The 5,561-nt window shown below is 34.0% G+C and overlaps 1 long non-coding RNA gene and 2 other non-coding genes across 3 annotated transcripts; 2 read left to right on the forward strand and 1 right to left on the reverse strand.

Moving 5' to 3' along the window:
- Window positions 1-404: 404 nt before the first annotated feature.
- Window positions 405-3,337, reverse strand: LOC117112985. Its single transcript, XR_004446121.1, has 3 exons — window positions 3,049-3,337; window positions 2,847-2,949; window positions 405-2,026 (listed from the first exon to the last, which is right to left on the reverse strand). It is a non-coding gene; the product is annotated as an uncharacterized LOC117112985 (long non-coding RNA).
- A 778-nt stretch (window positions 3,338-4,115) lies between these two features.
- On the forward strand, window positions 4,116-4,279 carry LOC117112988. The gene has a single exon (XR_004446122.1). It is a non-coding gene; the product is annotated as a U1 spliceosomal RNA (small nuclear RNA).
- Window positions 4,280-5,150: 871 nt separating this feature from the next.
- LOC117112989 lies at window positions 5,151-5,314 on the forward strand. Its single transcript, XR_004446123.1, has one exon. It is a non-coding gene; the product is annotated as a U1 spliceosomal RNA (small nuclear RNA).
- Window positions 5,315-5,561: the final 247 nt, after the last annotated feature.

Consider the following 5,561-nt stretch of genomic DNA (forward strand, 5'->3'; position numbering starts at 1 on the left):
ACCCAGTCTGGGTTCGTTCTGGACGGACTCGAAATTTGGGTCAGTATTTTATATGACCTAGAAAATGGGTTGCGATGACCCAGCATATAGTCAAATCAACACAAAACTTTTGGGCAAACATGACCCAAAATCTTGGGTCAGCATGGATTTAATAATTGACCCCAATTCTTGGGTCATGGTGGCTCAAATTTTTGGATCAGTATGACACTAAATGACCCAAATTATGGGTCAAAATTGACCCAAGTTTTTAAAGTGTATTATTTTTTATATCAATATATTCATTTGATCAGACATAATCATTGGGCATGTTAACCTAGTAATAACAAAGTTGCTTGTGAAAATAAATTAAACATAATACAGAAACGGAATCAATAACATTATATAGGCATTGCAAATAAAAGAATAAGACAGTAGATATGTTCAACAGTGATCTGAAGGAAGCCTGGATGTCAACAATTAAAGCGGCATGAAGCAGTAGTTTTGCATTCTGCCTCCACTAAAGCGCAGGATTGGTCTAAGCATTAAATAGCATTTAAAAGCATCGTTAGTAGCTGGTCATTACCTACAGCTTGTAATAGTTTATAACAGCAGAAATATACAGTAGTAATTGTTATTGTCGTGATGGCACAGACAATAACTGGATTTGCGTGAGGAGAAACATGTATAGGTGTAATTTTGCCCTACCTGACATGAAATGTACTGAATACTCAGTACGTTTGAAAACAATAGCGAAAAAAATCGCAAGTTGTTCTCGGGTGGGACTCGAACCCATCTGGAGATGGCTAGGCGTGTATCAGAATATGCAGAGACTATTATAACAGGTGCTTGAAGGTCCTGTCTTACCTGTCAAACCACCAACTGCTAAACTGCTCTAATACAATCGTCAAAACACACAATCAAGATAGGACCAAAAGGCAAGCTGATGACACAGCTGTTAGAGAAGCACTCCGGACCCATGTAAAATATCATGAGTGTCTAAATCATGGGTTGGTGAAAAGCTCGCTATTTTTTGTTATGTCTAAGGGACGGCCATTATCAGCAGTGGAACTTGCCAGTAGATCAAACAAAATAATAGAATGCCCTGTTGTTAATGACGTGTACTGTATGATGTTGAAGGGTCTGAATTGGACAAACAGCATCAACACTAGAAGCTGCGGAATTATTATCAAAGTTGAAATGCAGGTATGTTTCTAGCAATACAAGGCCAAAAAAAAAATTGTTCATTTGCCCTTCTTTTTTTAAAATGATAAAAAGGGGGCCAATCAAGATAACACTAATTTTTGTTTTCTAGACGCCTGAAAATACCCCTGAGGCGATTTGGGCGATCAAACTTTTTCTCATTTTTTTTCTTACTTTCTAAAAGAGGCCACGACCGGCCCGGCACCCCGCCCCCAAATCCGCTCCTAGTATATTAAATTTTTTTTATATAAAATAAAGAAAGAAGTATACTAAATGAAAAATAAAATACAAAGAAATTCATTCTTAATCTATACCAATATAAAGTAACCCCTGAATATAAGAAACACTGTGAACACACTTAATGGCTTGATAGCTTGCACAGATTAATTCTCATGATGCTGTAGAAAGTTAACATTAATTTACGAAGGATTACCTCATGAATATAAAGTAGACTGTTAACCAATCAAGTAACAGTCAACTCTACTATGCTTGGAACAAGGTCCCTATCACATAAGTACAATTTAACTCTTCAATATCTTGTGTTACATTTTAAGCATCTGCAGCTTTATGTGTCAATCAATATGCATTCCTAAATTAACCTGCAAATTCAAGTTAATCTAGAAAAACCTTCATTGAGCCCTTCCATTGCTGGTGGTACAACTTTGGTGATGGTCGCTTTAAACCATCTTGGATGATCAGGCTCCAACACCAGATTCTTCTCTAAACTGTGTTGATCTGCCAGTCTAGTTGAAATAATTGCATCTCACAAAGGTCGTCAATACAATTTATACACTTGTCTTCGTTGCTGGCCAAGATGTAAGAGCTTTGGTTGTAATGTTTGTACTATCTGTTGAATAAAATGTGTTTAATTAAGTTGAAAAAATGGCAGAAAATATAATAAATAAGGAATTGTTGTATTATCATAGATCTAGTAAATATAGGTGGTATTGTAATGCATTATTGTAAATAGGTACTACTGTATTGTAATTTATCTTAATTAAATTTATCTTTTTCTACTTTTTTCCAGCTTAAAGTAATATTTTGTATAATGACTTTTAAATAATTTTAAATTAATGTGTTTGAAAATTTGTAATTGTAAATTTAATCCACAATTTAATTTTTGGCCGATATGGATTTTTTATTTTGTGAATTTTTTATTCGAGATACATAATTAATGGAATAGAAGTATAATTTCCAGACCAGGGAAATAAAAAATACAAGATACAATATACCTTTGAGATTTCTCTACTGTGGATCAATGTAGATAAGGCAAGACATTTTATATATTTAAAAAAAAAAAAAAAATTTCTATTTTAGCAAAGTTTTAACAAAACATCTAGACGGAGGAGTAAATAAAAATAAAATGTTATTGGTGAATGTAAACAGTATAGTAATAAGATGGTATAATGCTTTAAATTTATAATTAAGTAGGAAGAAATATACATATCTTATTTTCGGAGATTTCAAGGCAATAAAGAAAAACTTTTATTTTTTCTGGAATTTTCATTTTTTCGTGGTGGCGGGTGTGCTAATTGGTCCAAAAAAAAAAAAATTCTTTTTTAATTCGAAATTATCATTATTGACAGGTGGTGAGTTCGCTAAACAAGTTATAACAAAAATTTCTCTAAAATAAAATATAAAAGTGCAGATATACAGGATTCACTTACTGTGGTCTACTATCATTTCGCATCTGGGGAATATTTTTATTCAGTGGGGAGAAATTTCCAAAGCTGGCCTGCAAGTCAGTTTCTTGCACAAAAAGCTTAAAACCTGCAAAAAAATTTAATATTTTAAATGTCTTCTTTGCGGTCATTTTTTTCAAATTAATATTTATTAAATTCAATTCATCGCTACTAAGGTTTTACCTACTGTAAAATTTTTGTGCATTGTAGTACAGGTATATGCCATGATGACACTGTCGCAACTTTCAAATGTTCCAGCTACAGGTACGCCTGTGGCACATTGCTCACTAGCAGAGGCCTATGCCAGGATCCCACGCCATAACTTTTGAACCTTCCAGCTACAGGTACGTGTGTGGCGCATTGCAGCATATGCCAGTTGGATCACATTGTTGTACTTTCAAATGTTTCAGCTGCATGTATTATTGTGTCGGATTTTTGTAGCATATGCAAGCAGCAGAGCTACCAGTACCCAGGCACGTCTGAAATAAGGAATTTAGGCCTAGGCCTAGGCCTACATTATATAAATTCAACAAGGCAAGTTTTGTGTAAATCATAAGAATACGAGACCTCAACCAGCTGAGTTGGGAGCGAAATCCCATGAATTGGGACAAAACCTAAAAGAATATGCTATGTATAAGTAGCCTAATCTTGGTTTGGTATGTATGTTAGCGTACTGTGTCAGTTGTGTCATCCATCCATGTATCATCCACGAATCGGTAGTCTGGACATCTTGGAGTGATGACAAACAATCCAAGTGAGTGGTACTGGTGGTGCATAACGAACAAAAATAAGATATTAATACGGTTTCGCATCCGGCTTTGAAATGATACATGGTACGGTTACTAATTTATTTAAAACTCACCATTAAACTAAGGGCATAGGATACCCTCGTTTTCCTCCATCTTCTTATCTGAATCAATCATGGACGACCTAGCCAATCTACTTTTCTCATACCGCGTGCGAAAAACACGACAGACAGCAGAGAAAAACTATATTTCTCTGCTGCCCTCATTGTTAGTAAATAGGTATTGAATATTCATATGAGCAAATTATGTAATAAACCTTATACAATTCTATAGACAATATACTATTTTTGGATTTCAAGTGTATTTTTTGGAGTAAAATTATATTTTGAAAATTATTATCTTTTGTTTGCTGCAAAACTATATACTTTTCTAGAAATTAGCGATAATGACATCTTCGTAGAGCATTCAAAATATTCTTATATATATTCCTACTCTTTAATTATTAAGCATACTTACCTGGCACAGGAGAGACTTTGATCAAGAAGGAAGTCCTCCCAAGGCGAGGCCACGGCATTGCACTTAGCTGTGGTTGACCCTTGCGATTCCCCCAAATGTGGGGAACTCGGGTGTATAATTTATGGTAGCGGGGGACTGCGTTCGCGCTAACCCCCAATAATGAACTAAAAACAGAAAGATTAAAGAAGAGCTGCAAGAGTCCATTTTTGGTGCAGGTCATTCCGTTTACAAGTTTGGTGAATGCGAACATGTCGTTGGTCATAATAGGCCAAGCGTATGTTAATAAATAACACCGTATAAAATTGATTGAAAATTGTTAATCTTATTGTGGTGTCCACGTTGAAATTAAGCTTACTTTTGCTTTAAATGTTTGGTTAAGGTATCATGTATTTTGTTGAACGCATCTAGTGTAGGCATAAGGTTCAAATAAATAAACTAAACAAATATTCCTGATACAGTATGAGTAATTGTTAAAACCGATTTAACACAAGAGTTATGTATGGGTTTTATCAGTTTTTAGTATTTCAAATGATAATTCTTGATTTTCGGCTTGTAAATTTCGAAAAGGAAATTAAATGTTATTACCTTTCAGTGATCGCATTCGGATCAGGGATACTATATTATATTTAATTTCCATTTTACATCATTGGTGTTGAAAAAACGACATTAATTTGTAGTCTCTCTCAAATGTCTATCATGGCTTTATCCTAGGGGGGCTTTTGTTTTCTCCGGAAGTGATTATTCCTTTGGAAAGTACCCTTATTGTTCACGCTCCCACTATAAAAGAAATGAATATTCATAACCATAATATAGCCTATTTGAAATACTTTAAAAATCATTAAATATTTTAATTCAATTCTGCATTTCATTAATATTTACAGTGTTTTTGAAATAGCTAAATTATATGTTGGGAATTTTTTTAAAAGAAATCATATAGTTTTAATGACAATTAAATAGACCTATTAATGACATTTATATATTACATTCAATGTGTTTGTATATATACTCTTACCCTTCGTAGCAAAGCATACTTACCTGGCACAGGAGAGACTTTGATCAAGAAGGAAGTCCTCCCAAGGCGAGGCCACAGCATTGCACTTGGCTGTGGTTGACCCTTGCGATTCCCCCAAATGTGGGGAACTCGGGTGTAAAATTTATGGTAGCGGGGGACTGCGTTCGCGCTAACCCCCTAATAATTAAATAAAAATAGAAAGTAATACACAAAATAGTTATGTTTTATTACAGGCTTCTAAATCTAAAATGTAGGAACATTAGAAAAAAATGCATGTCGTACAGTATAGATTAATTAATGTTGATACTCTTGTTATAAAATCGATTTTAAGGAAGAAAGTGGAAGCTCTCGAAATATTGGTGAAATAAATTAATGATTGTCTCCCGTATTTGCTTTTTCTACAACTACTTTTGATATATATATATA

This window comes from Anneissia japonica, unplaced genomic scaffold, assembly GCF_011630105.1.
Source record: "Anneissia japonica isolate Jap-2015-1 unplaced genomic scaffold, ASM1163010v1 scaffold3066_len296678_cov185, whole genome shotgun sequence".
Classification (NCBI taxonomy): domain Eukaryota; kingdom Metazoa; phylum Echinodermata; class Crinoidea; order Comatulida; family Comatulidae; genus Anneissia; species Anneissia japonica.